Consider the following 16,804-nt stretch of genomic DNA (forward strand, 5'->3'; position numbering starts at 1 on the left):
GCCACCAGGGGGGAGTGAGGGAGCAGCTGTGTGGTGCTTAGTTGCCAGCTGGGGTTAAACCACAACAATCCAACCTCAAGATGGTTTCTAAGCAGCAAATCCAGACCATTAAAATTCAGATCTGCTTTGAGTCTGGAGAACCTGCATTGATACAGTGTAATTCACTGCTTAAAATATTTTGATTAAAACATTTGTTTTAATGTTTTGACTGTCATAGCTTTTTCTACTCAGCAATAGAGAAAATGAAATTAATTCGTTTTGAAAGTTCACTTCTGTAACACCTTTCATCAAGAAATACAAGTGGACACCAGCAACGTAATTCTCAGCCAGCTACTGCAACTCACTAGAAGCTGCAACATGTGCAAGTTTTACATATGCTCTGCATGGTGAGGAGTAAAAACACAGGAGGATCAGATAAATGCTTACTACTCCAGCTCATAAATTGCTATCTGTCAGACTAAATCACCTGTGTTGCTCCTCTTAAACATTTACTAAAAAGAATAAAAGTAACAAAAACACAGGGGAAAACTATTGTTTCCAAGATTTGGCTAGAAAAGTTTGAAGAGAATAAATACCATCTTTATAAGGTACCCTTCAAAGTTTATTTCTTCTTTCAAATGTTAGCATATCAGAATGGCAATCTTAAACAGGAACAAATAATCCCATTGTGTATTTACAGTAGCTCTGTGTGAATTGAAAAAAAAACATTACGAAAAGCATTAGACTTCCTGATGGTAAAGATTTCCACCGGAGCTAAATTCAAGTCACATATGTATTAAGAGAAAAAGCTAAGCGTATTTGCCCTTACAAAAAGAGAATCTTCACTGGCCAACTGCATGCAGATTCACTTTAATTCTTTGAAGCATTACAAGTCCAGAAGTGTTTTGCTTGCAAAGTATCCCAACTTCTTTTGCAACAAAGGACTATAAAAAAAAACCAATTGAAAATGCTAGCACTGCAACCTTAAGTCTGATTACTACTCATTTTTTCCCCATGAATGCCCAGGTTCCCAACTTCAGCCTCCAGGAAAGGCTGAAAAGTAGGCTGTTTAATCAAGAATCACCTACAAATCCCCAGACACATTCTGAGTCTGCACGACTCTCTAAACTTGGCGAGTCTGCAGAGAACAGGTAGTCTTCAAATTCACTGTGTGATAACAAGGCCGCAGTCAGGACAAAAACATTTTGACAGAATCAAGCCTTATCCCTCCTCACAAGCCACATACATACACAAACTTGATCCTCTTGAAGCAGAGGAGGAAGAGGAAAGAGTTAAATCATTCACCCCAGACCTGAGATGGCCTCTTCCAGGATAGATACATTCTTGGAAACTATTCATGGACAAGAGCTACAGTTAACTCTGCCAGAAGCAGCACTGTACTGAAGCACACCTGAAAACCGTAAAATAGTATTTTTGAAGAATCATTTAGTGAGAAAAGGAAATCAGTCATGTACAGACAGTGGAAATTGCATATGTTTAAGGTAAAGACAAACTAACCAGGTTTCAGAAGACAAGCAGAGATTATTTCTATTAACCAATTGTTCCTTTTATAGTTGCTATTTTGGAAACTATCTCTTCATATAATCTCCTCAAATACAAGTGAAAAAAGGAACTTGAACTAGTGGCCTGTTGTACAAACCCAGGATGAAGTCTGTTTCACTAAAAACCACCAGGATAGACTGATACATGCATTCCAGTCAAACATCAACAAAAATAGTATGCTGAATGGCATTTATTAGTAGTCCTTAAAAAAACCAACCAGAAGTAACATACCAAATAACAGCTGTGACCAGTACTGAGCTATTAAGATACTTTAGACTACTAAATATTTTTAAAAGTTATTAGGAGCTGAAAATAATGTATTTATAATGATTCAGTATCACTCATACAGAATGCACTTACACTGATCGAAGATCCTCCATTAATACACTAAGACAACACTAACAAGTATCCCCAACTGAGTTTAATTTCATCAGAAGTGAACTCCCCCTAAATTAAGTACATTCGTATAATTTACAATTATATGCTTTTAATGTACTATAGCAGACAATGAGAAGTTTCAGAATACAGAGGATTCTCTACTTTTGGGGGGGGTGTTGTTGAACAATCTATGCGGACAAAGTTTTCAAACTATGCTTCTAAGTATTTTACCTGTTTTGTAACTGAAATCTACTAATTTTAAGTTTGACACTAAATATAATTTCAGGAATATTTTGCAAGAACAGTCTCTTTGAATGAGCTTTCCTACAGCAGGTATGATTATATTCCCAAAAATGCCAATCCATTACTCTGTAGATTAGAACAGTAAGCGTTAGTAGCATCTTCGTCAAATTGGATACAACTACTGTAATAGCACGGTATGACATTTGAAGAATGGCACAAAGTAGTTTTTCCCCTTTAAAACTTACTCAAGGCCATTGTTTTCTGAACTTGCCCAGCACTCCGTTCTAATTGCAACAGTAACCTCCACTGCAGACAAAAAAGCAAAGGCAGAGAACATTATCAGATCACAGTGTGATTACCACACAAGTTTTCATGCCAGCTTCCTTGACGTTAAAACGTACCGCTACACCACATCAACACTCTTGGTGTTTTATGTTTTACCATACCATAGAAACTGTTCAGGCATCTGATAAATTTTGCTTAAGCAGCAAAGATTATTTCCGTGCTAACAAACCACAGAAGCTGAGAAAATTTTAAGTTGTGTTTATAAAAATGATTACAATGTGAAATACTGAGTTGAAACGAAGACATTTGTGCAACCATACTGCTGAACAACTTCATAGTTAAGGAATTCTTTCTTCTGACAGGAGTCAGCCAGACTGAGAGCACGAGAGCCACCATACTGACTCAAGCCAGAGGTGCACGCAGCCCAGCACCGTCCCGCCTCCTACAGCAGCAATCAACGTTATATAAGGAGAGCACACAAGCCTGGCCACTTTTTGCAACCTATTCCCTTTCCCCTCCCAAACCAAACACTCCTGGTGGATTAGGTATGTTAGAGGACAAATCCCAGTCTAGTCCCTCTAGCATTTGCTTATAGAGCCACTGTCTGTGAGTTTGTCCATTCCCCTCCCAAATGCACTGGTACAGCCCGCCGACACCATCTCCCACACCCACAAATTGTAGAGTTTCACTACTCATTATATTCAAACTAAAAATTGCTTTTTATCTCTTTTAAATCAGTCTAATAGTACTTTAGTGAATGCCCCCTAGTTTTTGCACTGCAAATTTGCTAAATGACAGCTCAGCATGCATTTTAACCAGTGTCCTCTTGATTTTACAAACCTTGATCATATTTACCCCTTCTCCTCCTCTCTAAACTGAGCAGACCAAGTATTGTTAATCCTCTTGTAAGGCAGCCACTCTACTCTCAATAATTCTAGTTTCCCTCCTCTAAATCCATGCCACTTAAAATGCAGAAACCAGGAAAACACAGGACTCGATGTGGACACACCATTGTTCTATATGACAGAAAAATGATGCTTTTTTGTTCACCATGCTCTTCAAGTTTGTTGGGCAGATTTGGTAAAAACAAATCAAAAAGCCAAGTCTCAGTAGTTGGTTCAGAAAAAATACATATCCACTTATCCAAAAATTCGAAGCTTTGTACTTTGACTGCTGTGATCTTTATGTCTCAGCAAAGACCTACTTTAAGCCAATCCTATTTTTCTTTAATATATTGTATATATTACATGTAATACAGTACATTAAATATGTTTCTAAATATATAATACACTAAGTATTATATCTCAAGTAAATATCAGCTTGAATTCAGACAGGTGAATTACTATGAAGTTATACACAAAACTTATGAACTAAACATTTAAGTAGCATCCTTGGAATTGAAGTAGTGTCTCCCAAGTTTCTGCAGCCTGACTAGGAACTTTTTCTTTTTACCCAGAACAGCATTTATTTGATCTGGAAGTTATTGGCAGAGTGTTCATGTGGGAAAAAAAAAGAAAACCAAAACAAAAACCAAAGCAGCCACAGTTCTTTTAAACTGCCATAGTTCAAAAGTTAAGTAGTTTTTGTCCTTTGCTACTCAAGTAAGAAAAGAAATAGTATTATAAAAGTTAACTGCTGCTTCTTCTTCCTCACAGCATTCTCCAAAGCATGTATAAATCCCATTCTATTTTACTTTTTTTTTTTTTTTTTTACTATCCCTTTGACTATTAATATAATTGGGACTATATTCACAGTACTGCCATGGGCAATGTCTGAAAGAAAACAAATACAACAGTCAAGTCCTAGGCAGCCACATATACTGTGGGTAACTGAAAAAAGTTTTTGGACTTACATTTTTGTTTAGTTTTTTTTTTTTAAACTGAAAGATAGAGAAGTAAGTACAAAACAAGTTTAAGAAAATGGTAGTATTCTTTGTGAGTGGCTGCTATTTGAATACCTTTTCCTTTGGCCAGCAGCCCTTATGAAAACATGGGAACATTACTAATAAGACTGTGTACATTAAAGAGGTAGGCTACCCGATCTCTTTTTTTTCCAGGTTAGTAACTCACCAGGATTTCTTTCCAAAGTGCTATGTTTCCCACCTAATTATTTTAAAGAATGAGGGGGTATTCACCATGCCAGCAAGAAATCTCATTATATTTAGTCACTTAAACAGAAGTTTATTGGGGGCTTTTTTTGGTGGCTCTCCTTTTTACCTGACATTTAAGGGTGGCTGTGACGCTAATCTCACTGCACCAGTTTACTGCGCAAGTTTGGAACACACATAAAAGGGAATGCCAGGCAAGTTATTGCTATACAGCCCGTTCTGCATATTAATAAGCATCACTAAAGCTTAGTAACTGTACTTCTAACATCAGCACTACAAAGTTCAATCAAGAATGTTTTTCAACTGTGAAGATGAACATCTGCTCTGTTTAACAAGGTAAGACTGGATAGAGTATATGCTAGAAAAGTTACAAGCACACTAATCCTATCAATTTAACATTAAGTGATCACAAAAAAATCAGCATTCTATTCTTTTTCCCTAATGAACAAGCAGAAAAACACAAATTGCTTTTGTCTATCTGCTGCTGCTGACTACAAGTTGGTGTTACTAGGTGGGAAAGAGGCAGGACCTTTAAGAGAAAAGGTTATCAAAAACATTGGATACGAGCTGGATTACCTCTTTAGTTGGCTACTCTTGAAGTGTTAAATAAGTCACCTTAACATGAACCAAAGATTAATAACATTAATCGAACACATACAGAGTACAAGCCTGGCAGCAGATTCAAGAGGCAATCTTGATTGATTCAATGCAATCCCCTGCTTGAAATGGCACGAATCACACAAAATAAAATAGTAACTCGCCAAGCAGAAGTACAAATGCCTTGCTTCCTTTGGATCTGCATACTTTCTTTAGTTCCCTGGTTTCCAAAGTTAAAACAGCTCCTGTGAAGAATTTTCACAAGAATATAGGAGCAGGAGGAGACAATTAGTTCTTGGAGAATCCATGGGAGATACCTCATAAAAGGGTGTTGGTCTACAGCCTTCTCGGTGGAGAACCTAACCTCCTCTCTCCACCAGTACTGCTCTAACAAACACCATCTGGTTTGAGTGGGACAGACTAAGACTTATTCTGGACATGGAAACAGCGGTCACTGCAATTATCTCAATTTTAGAAGGAAATAAAGCCTCAAGTTGCCCAAACAAAAACCAGGTTTTGTTACTACCTTTTTAAGGTGCCTATGAAACAAAATCCCATGACATTCAGTAAAATGAATGAATAAAGCAGCCTTTAGTTATTTCTATTAAGCTATAAACTTCTCTCTGTAGAACAGTGATCAAGTAGTTGATTTTGCAAACTGCAACAATTAGACTGCACTTCTTCAAGTATTACAAGATCAGCATCATTGTTATTACGAAAAATTTCAGTTTCACATGTTTTAATTAGTTCAATCAGCATAACCTAGCATTCCTCAAAGCATTTAAACTTGCATTTTGTTTTCTATACTAGCAGACACACATTTCAAGTTTCACCTACTTTCACTATTCTTGAATTTTGTCTTAATTATCTTAAGTGTCAAAGCAAATGAAAAATCCCTAAGTACAGAACCACTGATACAGAGTAGAACTACTGTGCACAAATGACTAGGGAAGATCTATTTCTGAACTTCAGTGAAAAATTTTTACTAATACAGTATTAGAATCAATCTTAATTCAGCAATCGATATAGCTGCCTCAATACAAGCACTATCAATAACTAGAATTTTTTTTATTTTTTTTTAAGAGAAGCTTAGGGATTCAAAATAGACTAAGTCTTTACAGGAAGTGATTAAGTTAGAACAACCAGTACACAGACCAAGGCTGTCATCCAGTTGTACAGATATCAGACATAAAAGCAGTTTTGGAATCTCTTACCAAGGAGAGATTTTAACTGTAAGACAAAATGTTTCTCATTTGTGGCAGAGTCTTAAACTCAACATCAACGTGTCAGATCAGGCTAAATGATAGAATCATAGAACGGTTTGGGCTGGAAGGGACCTCTAAAGGTCATCTAGTCCAATTCCCCTGCCGTGGGCAGGGACATCTTCAACTGGATCAGGTTGCTCAGAGCCCCGGCCAACCTGACCTCGAATGTTTCCAGGGATGGGGCATCCACCACCTCTCTGGGCAACCTGTGCCAGTGTTTCACCACCCTCAGCGTAAAAAATTTCTTCCTTGTATCTAGTCTAAATCTACCCCCTTTTAGTTTAAAGCCATTCCCCCTTGTCCTGTCGCAACAGGCAAGACAGCCACAGAAAAAGTAACTTCATTAAAGCATTGTAAAAATCAACATGAATCAGGATTCAGTATGAGTCTCCAGGGGCTGACAGAATTGCTACATATTTTAGAAATCTACTAAATAAGGAATTATACTACTCTATCACAGTCCTCACTAGTGAAATATTTCAGTTTTAGCTATTTCCAAGACCTTCATTATTTTAAGCTGTGCCTAAATTCAGTGATACAAATATCACCACCAGAGATTTAAATTACAACATTAGACTTGCACCTGTATTTGCACTGGAAGTCAACAGAAGTAGTAACTTAGTGTTCCCTTTGATAAACATGTAAGCTGTATTATTATCAGGTGCCTATGATAGAAGCGTTGACATGAAAAAGGCCACCTAAGTTATCACCAGTTGAATACTAAGAGGCTATGCTTGATTAGCATTCAAGTACCAATTACAACACCACAATTTAAACTTAGTTTCAGCAAAATAAGGTAACTTCAAAAGCTGCTGAAATACAGCATACTGGCAGTGGGTAAGCAATGTGCTCTCATATGTGGTTTTGGTTCACAAGTACCACCAACTTCTTCCTCAGGCCAGCAAACAAATAAATACACTTCACGTCAAAGAATTAGTTCTCTGGAGAAGTAGAGTCTTATCTACTTAACCAGATGTACTTTGCAGGATTAAGAATCTGCATTTTTCAAAATTATTATAATGATCAGTTTGATGGTACACTCCAGGATGGACCACATCAAGAGTAACAAGAGGAAAAGAGAAGACCCAAGAGACTAAAGAGAAAGACCTACAGCAGAATTAACTCTCTCAAAACTGCCAAGGACTCCATTTTTTCAGAAAGTGAAACCATTACCAGATAACTAAGATTAAGGACAAAGTGAACTGTTCCCAAAATCCATGTCCTCCAGTTTTGTTTAACTTCATACAGAATGTAATGATTCACAAGTTTTATACTGTTTTTGACTGAGCTTCTACATAGATTACCCTACAAAAACAGATGTGCTATGGGAACCCTGATAAATAATGTGGGGTTTTACTGTTCCATTAAACTGAGAAACAAAAAACAGTTCTAGAAGAGCAATAGGAAACATATAAAAATAACTGAGGGCACTTCTAGTCACCTTAAAGATAATGTGTAAGAATGTTTCTTTGCCTTGTGAAACCTCTATAAAAATAGAGACCTGGACACTTAGAAGTCTAATGCAGTTACAAAATTTCTGCCTAACAGGAAGTTTTGTTAGGAAGGGTTTGCAGTCTTGATTTGTGCTTTCAAGCTTTATCACATCTCAAGTTGTGAGCTGCTTCTACTTTTTCAGACATGACTTTACTGAAACTGCTCATTTCTGCTCCTGCAGCAATAATGCTACTTCAGTTCTAAAAGCCCTTCCACAGTGACTTGAGAAAGAACAAATCCAGTAAAATGTTGAATTAAGAGCCTAGTGAATTGAGCACTGTACCGGAAGTCTGAAAGCCTAAGGTGGGTCCCAGCTGTCCAATTCCCTGTTACATTTTACCCTAACAACATCAGACCACACAATCCATACCACCTCAGTGTTTCACAAATAGGTAGGAGGTACAAGGAAACAGGCTACACTAGTGCTACGGTAACACCTGCAGCCTTGCAAACTTCAAATGCTTTCGGAAGACATTTCCTTCCCCAAGCTCACTATGACCCAGCAAGTTTGAAGCTGCAAGGCTATATCCATTAGGTTTCTACTCTGTCAGTAAAATAGCTACAGAGAAGAAAAGTTTTCATTCTAAAGTTCATTTTTGTAAATTACAGTATGAGATTTAATACAGTTATACTTCAGGTATTTTTGAACAAAAGCAATTACTACTAAAAGACGTTTAGTAGAACTATAGCATATGCAATAATACATCAAATCAAAGACCCATTCAGTTTTCTTGCTTTGATGGAAGTATCACCAAGTCTCCCAACGAGTGTAACCATGGTTTTAAAAAGTACACCATCCTATTTATTATGAAGAATTCAGTCAGTTTACTCTGTGTAGGACTAACTTGCTATAATGCCATACACTTTTAAGAGTTACATGTCTCATCATGGCATTTTGGCCTTATTTCATTTCAGAATATCCAAAGATAGTTGATTTTCTTCATTTAGGGGATGAGGATTTTTCATTGAAAGAAAGATGTAAGAGAACTAATGATACCCACGTGAACTAAGTGCTGGAAGATACGATAAGAAATGTGGTAGTGTTAAAAGAAATGGAAATGTGATGAGATTAATGTATGTTTTAAGCAAAGTAGCTTTCTTGTTTAAGCTACTCTATGTGAATTGGGTGGCAAGGTAGCCAATAAACATTTTCTTATTAACAGATAATCACAGAGTATCTCTGGCATGACACTACTGCAATATTTTTAGTAGCTTTACCAATGTACTCTTCCCAAAACAGGAAGATTTGTTTGAAGTCCAGAAGAACGTTGGCAAAGGTTGAGACTATTCTCTTCAGTGTACAAGTGCCAAAAAACCTGACAATCCACAAAACAATAGTTTAGTTCAACTTCGGTATATTCACAGAATAGGCAGAATCACAGAACAATTTAGGTTGGAAAGGACCTCCCAAGTTCATCTGGTCCAGTCTCCCAGTTGAACCTGTGCCAACTTCACAGTTAGATGCTCAGTTTGAGAAACTGAAATCTTTGCTCTGCATACTGTAAACATAACTCCAGCCATTGCCCTACTGCCCTTCCTCCAGAAGGGAGGAGGAGCAAGTGCAGAGCTACTTAAAACACCAAAACAAAACCATCTCAAGCTGATGTTTCAGTGAGTAAAAAAAAACCACCCAGTCAGACTGCCTTGCATAGTCTGAATGATCCAAAGGAAAAGCATTTTCAATGGATATAAAAACATCACAAGTTTGAAATGGAATTTTGTTAGAGCTTCAGAGAATTCACTGAATTGCTTGAATTTTTTTGAATACATCTACAGCAAAACTACCCAGATGCAGCAACATAAACATTTAATCAGAAACTGACTGCATGGAACCATACATCCAGGCTTTGAGCTATTTTGATCAAAGAATAACAGTTGTGAGTTCTTCTCACAAAGGCCAGAAAATGGAAGTCACAGAAAGCAAGTTTTATACGCCTCAAATATATGAAAACTTCAGCCATTTGCTTAGATAAAAGTCATCTTTTACTGCTGAAAAGAATGGGGGGAAATGAACAGATGCCGACATTCAGAATGATTGGGATCTTCAGATATATAATGACAGAATGACGAACAATCTAATTTTTCTCCTTCCTGTGAACTGCGTTTGCAACAGAAAAAAACCCCCAAACTTTAATTAAAGAACCTATTCTGCTTCAGACTAAAGAGTCCTAGGCATAATTTGGTCTGTGTGGAACGCACAACACTTATTCTACAGGTATCCCCTTTATTCTCAAGAATTCCTAGTGGAAATGGCCTTCCTTTTTAGAATTCTCTCTACCAAGAGAGAGACTGAGCTCCAAGCTGCAAATGAGTATTTTTAAGGCATTAAGCACCAATAAAGATATTGCATTCATGCTGGCAGACAATCAAAATACATCTCATTTGATATACTGTCCTAGTTTTGCTATTGAGAAATTAAAGCACAGAAAACTGAAGAAGCTTGTTTAAGATGGAGCAGTTAAACAGCAGGGAGCAGAAGATTTCCTTCAAATTTTCTGCTTTAGCTTCAAAGCTTATTCTACCTCCTATAAAAGCAAACAAAAAAGCTCAGCTGACTTAAGTCCACAGCCCTGTACAATTAGTAATTTAAAGTTCTGAGGAAGCATCATCCTAAAGACAGATAAATCCTGAAAAAGTCTATTTCACCTTTCTCAAACATCCTTACAGTTTAAATACTACCCTGTTCAGATCACATTTGACTTCTAAGCAGAAGACTGAAAACAATGAACAGCATGGAAGCAGGACTATTACTTACGATACTGAATGCTGCCAGGATGTCACAGGGTGAAGTCTACCCAATTACACCATTCAGGCAAGTTAAACCTTGAGTACATATACTCAACTCTAGCTCATTAGAAGGGTTTTACATCTGCTGGGAAAACAAAGCACAGACAATTATGCACAAAACTTCCTAAAAACTATGGACTACGTGTCCTGCTGTAATGGTCCAGGTATGCACAGGAAAGAAGCAAAGCATAGATGAACTTTTAACTACTTGATATCTGTCTAACACATTTGGGACAGGAGATCAAAAGGTGAAAGCCACCCTGGTAACAACAGCTAAATCCCTTTAAGCATGGAGAAAGTCAGAGAGCTTGGCCTGCAGTGACAAATGAGGCCACCAGCAGCTTACACTGACCATTGCAGTTTGAAATCAATAACGAGCACAACTGCTCCTTGTGGGGAACACATCCACAAACATCCAGCACTGTGCAGAAGGGTGAGCCTGAGGCAGAATTGCCACACATAAGAGCCAGACCACCAGTCAAGACTCAAACACCCCAACCAGCTGGAATGAGTGTCCTCTGATCAGCACCATGAACTCAGAGGAACAACTGGATCAGCGAGAGTAGATGAGTGTGGGTGTATGCAAGATAAATTTAAGATTTTAAGTCACTCAGCGCTGTGCTTCTGCTCTTGTGCCTACCTCATCACTCAATTTCCCCCGCAATACAGAAAACAGAATCAAACGGCTTAACTATTTTCAACAGATCTTCATGTCAGGAAGAGGGTCACATCAGCTGGCTGTTCTATAGTCAAGAGTAGTGGGTCCAGCATCTGACCTCTCTCCAAGGTTTGTATTCTACTAAGCTATACACTTTGTAACTTTCCCTCACGCACAGTAAAGGAACCAAGTTTTTGTCCATAGCTGAAAACAGAAGAACAAAGCCTTTTTTATTAATTGCTCAAAATGTTCCTTTCTATGGAAGGCACAAAATACTTCTCTAATCAACGATAATACCTGAGCAATACCAGTCTGCCTCAGACACTTGCTTTTAATGAAGTCTCCTAGCTAAATCAGACTTAGAAATATTTCTAAGTAACTCTGGAAATAAAGTTGTTTTTTTTTTAAAAAGGGGATACACCACTCAAGTTAAGCTAGTGAGTAATCCCAAACTAACTTTGGTGACTCATAAGGTTTAAGTTTTACACTAAAAGCAGTCTCCTCCTAATATTTTTAAGGACTTCTCTCCCTCTTAAAACTGCAAGATCTAGAACCAGCTGCTGCTTATGGGCACAGAATGGCAAAGTCCTGCCTCTGGCACACTAAGTCACCAACTCCACAACACTCTCCTCCAATTTTAACCCATCAAGCCTAGGACTGGGGACAAATAATATTAAGAGTAGTAATTCTACTTCTAATCCAATTAGTGAAACATGCCACCTATAGTTTAGGTATTTCCATTTTCACAATTACTTTGTGGATTCAGAGAATTCAATACAGTGTTGATGTTACTTTGTCTGTATTTATCTAATTGGTAAATATACTAAGCCAGTGAACTCCCAGTATATTTGTATCCACAGATTTTGGTTCTTCAGAAAAAGCTTTAGTTCTATTTTTACATGTCACTATATCAATACTAGAGACAATATTTAGTATTTGTGTATTAAAATTCTGTCTGTTCCTCCACTAGTGGTTACAGAGTCCTCGTAAAGAAGAATGAGATAGGAGTGTGGTTAAGAAAATTCCTGCTCACATTAATCGGTTCTAATCAATACTGATTTTGAAGTTAAAATACCCGAATTGCAGACTGCTCAAATACAGAGAACATGTTCTATAAAGGGGTTAGCTGTTAAATGCCCCAAAGTCAATCAGGACTGCAATATTAATTTCTTCACATATTAATGAAATCTAAAACAGGTTAGCTCATTCCTTGATTTAAGAATATTTTATCCTTAATACCCTTTCTAAAAAAACTTTCTTCACAATTCCTCAGATCACTTACTTGCAATAGGAAGGAAGTGAAAGCTTGACAAGATGCACCTATACTTGAAGATGCAAGGAAAACACTAATACCCAGCTCCCATCTGCTGGTAGGCAACGAAAGAAGCATTATCATCCCTCTACTTCTATACTCTCACAACATGAATGTGGAAGAAAATGAGGATTGACTTTTCTCCCACTTTTAGGATTTACTTCTCAATGAATACCTCTTTACTGACTCTCAGTCTTTCTAGTCCACACCTTGCTTCAATTAAAAACACTTCTGCAGCTCTAAAGAGTAAGTGGCTCCCACTTTAATGAACCCTTGCATATAATTTATTGTTCCTAAAAACCGTAGCAGGTAAAGCATCCTGTAGGTCAACAAGCACTTTTTGGTTGTTTTTTTCCTTGAGCAATGGAATGAAATAAGCACTTCTTGCAAGTTTCACTCCTTCCCAAAAAACACTTTCACTCCTTCCCAAAGAATACTTTTCGAACCGGTTTCACTAGGCAGAAAACGAAAGCCTGGTTTTACATTGGGAATGCGTCTGAGTCTATTCCTTCTGCCTGCGCTCCTCCATCCCAAAGAGCAAGTAATTACAGGACATGCAACTTCTGTGGTGGTGTTGATTTCAGGGCTATTCTACCAGCTGAGGTTGAGGGCTTTTAACCAGTTCTCCCAAGAATCAAGGTCTGTATCAAGGTATGAGAAGCATATTCACCTTCATCAAGTGAGGGGAGCACCAATGTTTCAGCCTCTGCATGAAACTTCTTCCCTTCCCTTAGGAAATGCATTTTCTGTCAATATTACTGCTTCCTCTCACAGTAACTGTTTCTTCCCTCACAATCTTGCAATACTTCTCTCAATTATCTAGAAAGCAATTCACACTGAGAATTCACAGGTGTAGTCAAGGATGAGTGCCAGTAAACAGGTTTTATCAAATCATCATTACCCAAACTGCAACATCATGTTGCCCAAAATTACAGGTGAGCTCTAAACAGGTGCATTTTGGTCTCTCCTTTTCCTCCAACCCCAGTCCTTACTTTTAGGCCTCTTTTTGTGTTCTCATCTATTCTACCAATATGAGAGTAATTAACAGCTCCACTCACCACCCTTCATTCTTCATTTAAGTCAACTTTATCACCTTTTTAAAACCAAAATTTATGGAGTTAAGGGTAGTTTCAAACATGGCATTAAGAACACTGCATGGTCATTACTGTTACTCATACTTTGAATTAAGAGATCCTGGGAGTTCATAATAGATATCATTACAGATACCATACAAGCTACTTCACTTCAGGTTCTTCTTTAAGCCTCGGATTTGATACTGAAGTTCTAATTTTTCAACTTGTAAAAGACAACCCTCTTATGGCAATTAACCTTATAGACAGAGTAGTGATGTTACAGAAGGAAACAAAAAAGGTCTACTTGCAGACTAATACAAGCAGCAAAGGAAAAGATGAGATTCACCTACAGTTTAAAGAGGATTAACTCAATTTTTCTAGGAAGATGGCCTAAGCCTTCCGCAAAAAGGTCAGAGGTCAGTCAATTTCAGGACAACAGAGAATTCAATTAATTCTCTTCTGCTGAAAAGTAAGGTTCAGGCAATGGCAGTGTGGATTAAAGAATCTACAAGGCATCTTCTTTTAAAAACAAAAATTTAAACACGTGTTATTACATGGCTTAGATAGTACCATATGGCTACAAACATATGGATAATTCACTTTTTAGTGAACAAAAAAGAATCAGGGTTACTGGTGCTTTATTCCACAAATTCATTCTGCTCATCTCAGTCACTTGGAAACTGTTAGTGAGTACAATTCCTGTACCCTTTAGTGTCCCCACTTGAAACCATCTTTTGGCAAGACAGAAGCAGTAGCAGGTAACTACAGTATTACAAAGCTTATCTCAAGAACAAGACCAAAAAAATAAAAACCACCAACCCAAAAAAACCTCACCAAGCAGCACAGAATTTTTCAATCCGTCCAAAACAGCAGAACAACAAAACAGAGCTCAGCCCAGGTCTCTTTAGATTTGCAGTCAGCTGCTGTGACCTGTCAGCACACTAGTAACCCTCTGCAAAATGTATACATTAACTCGAGATAATAGGGACTGAGCAGCCATACCTCACATCGTTAATACAACTTGAACTGACACACAGAACAACCAGAACAGCCAGGACACCCACCAACAGAAAACAGAGCTTTTTTCTCCCCCCCTGCATACCTGGTTCCCACCAGACTTCTGAATGGTTCCAGCAGCTGAATCAAAACATTACTTGCACGAGGTGCACTAAATGCATTTCAGAATATAAAAGGATACAGCCGTAGTGCTCCAGTCTGAGTCCCGATGGCCAGTATTTTCTGAACAGGATCAAATGCCAAGGCTGAAGGTTGATAGGGGAAACCATGGCGTACAGTCTAACAAGTCAGAGCATTGCAGTAATGATGGGTCAAGCAGCAGAACAAAAATAAACAGAATCAATATCGTAGGTTAGGGAACAGGATTCAGTGTTAATCACAATTAAGAAAGGAACTACAAAGCATTTTAACAACAGACTGAGAAAATCAGCTGTCTTACCATGAACTGATTATAAAAGATTTTTTTAGTCATAATTACTCATTCATCCTTGATCATCAAGTGACAGTCATACTTACTGAAACTTAATTTGAATATTACATTTCTTCTGTACAAAGACTGTATCAACTCAGCATTTAATTTTTTCATCTACCTCATTCTCTGAGTAATCTTATTTTCAGCTCTAACAAAGGCAATGAACTATTAAAATCCGAGATGTTTCTAGGAAGTTTGGCAACAAAGCCAGACTTGTCATTAAAACTATTACAAATTACTAGACCTGCTTTTCTGAGAATCACTTCAATTTCAATCCAACAGGCCCCACATGACAGCGCAACCTCTCTCAGCACATTAAGAAAAAATCAACCCAAGTTCCACAGAACCAATCTCTTGCCCCCTGCTTCCCCCAAAGAGAAAAAAACAGCCCCCAAAATAGACAAAAACCAAAAAACATCCCACCAAACAAAGCAAAAAACCCCTCAACCATAGGATTCTTTCTTAACATGAAGCTATTGGCACATTTAGCTTTTTGGTTAACCAAGACTAATTTGATAATTGAAAAAGCAATAACTCCATTACACTTCTCAGGCTGCAATTAATCAGAGTTGAGAACATAAAAGTGCCACCTACTCTTATTTCCATTGTAAACATACCCAACGTAAGCCACACAAATGCTAGCTTTTCCATTTCAAAACCTTCAGTTTAAAGCAGAGTTATTTTAGGACCTCATAAATGCATAGCAAACTTCTGATATACTCCTTTTACTTCACTGAACACTGAAGTTACAGGCATACCCCACAACCCTCAGTATTTCACAGTGAATAAAATCTAACTGGTAACAGCTCTGCTCTTTTCCATGTCCTTCATGAACAACTTGCAGAAGTGGCAGAAACGCCTGCAATACTAGATAAAACAAGGAGGAGAATCCACAAACCAGCTCATCCATATCAAGCTAGGCCATGGGTGCATTGTAAAGATAAAAATTGGTATTGATATTCAAATCAGCTTTTATTCCTCTTGGTACAGCTGGTGGATTAATTCACTGCATCATTTTCTGAAGTGTGCAGACACAAACTGCAATTATTGTACCACGCACAAGCAAATAAAAAAAATCAGGAACTTTTCCTCTGTCTCTGGAGAACATTTGCAATAGCAGCATCGGCAACTTGGCAACACACTGCAGCGAAACCACCACAGACGTTACAGCCTTTTTCAGGCGCAAAGGAACAGGGTAAGTGCATTTCCAAATAATGCAGAGCGACAGATCCCCTGTCCTTCGGGCCCATTAGCAGAGGCTTCTACTCAAATGCCGCGATAATCAGATCTGCACTACAGCTAGGTATCACTCCTTCCCCCATCCATCCTGCTCCTTCTACGAAGCCTTCATGAACGTGGTCAATATTACACACATGAAAGAGCCCAGAAGACGACAAACCCTGAAACTATCCAGGAAAGATGACTACGGAAATCCAACAAGACCTGTACAGCTTCACCCACCGCTTCCTTCCCTTCTCTCCCCCCACCCCCCCAAATAATAAATCCAAACCAGTAAACAGGAGCGGCGGCCAGGCTTGGGGAGGTCGGTACCGAGAAGCGAAGCCCGCAGAGCC

At 38.1% G+C, this 16,804-nt stretch overlaps 1 protein-coding gene across 1 annotated transcript in view; it reads right to left on the reverse strand.

Annotated features, from left to right (window-relative positions):
- Positions 1–15,033, reverse strand: part of STXBP5 (syntaxin binding protein 5 (tomosyn)) — a 109,475-nt gene extending 94,442 nt beyond the window's left edge. Inside the window, exon 1 of the mRNA XM_009325374.1 lies at positions 14,940–15,033. The gene's annotated coding sequence lies outside the window, so the exon portion shown is untranslated. The remainder of the gene's footprint in view (positions 1–14,939) is intronic.
- Between the last annotated feature and the right edge of the window lie 1,771 nt (positions 15,034–16,804).

Source organism: Pygoscelis adeliae, unplaced genomic scaffold (assembly GCF_000699105.1).
Source record: "Pygoscelis adeliae isolate BGI_AS28 unplaced genomic scaffold, ASM69910v1 Scaffold300, whole genome shotgun sequence".
NCBI classification, from domain to species: Eukaryota; Metazoa; Chordata; class Aves; order Sphenisciformes; family Spheniscidae; genus Pygoscelis; species Pygoscelis adeliae.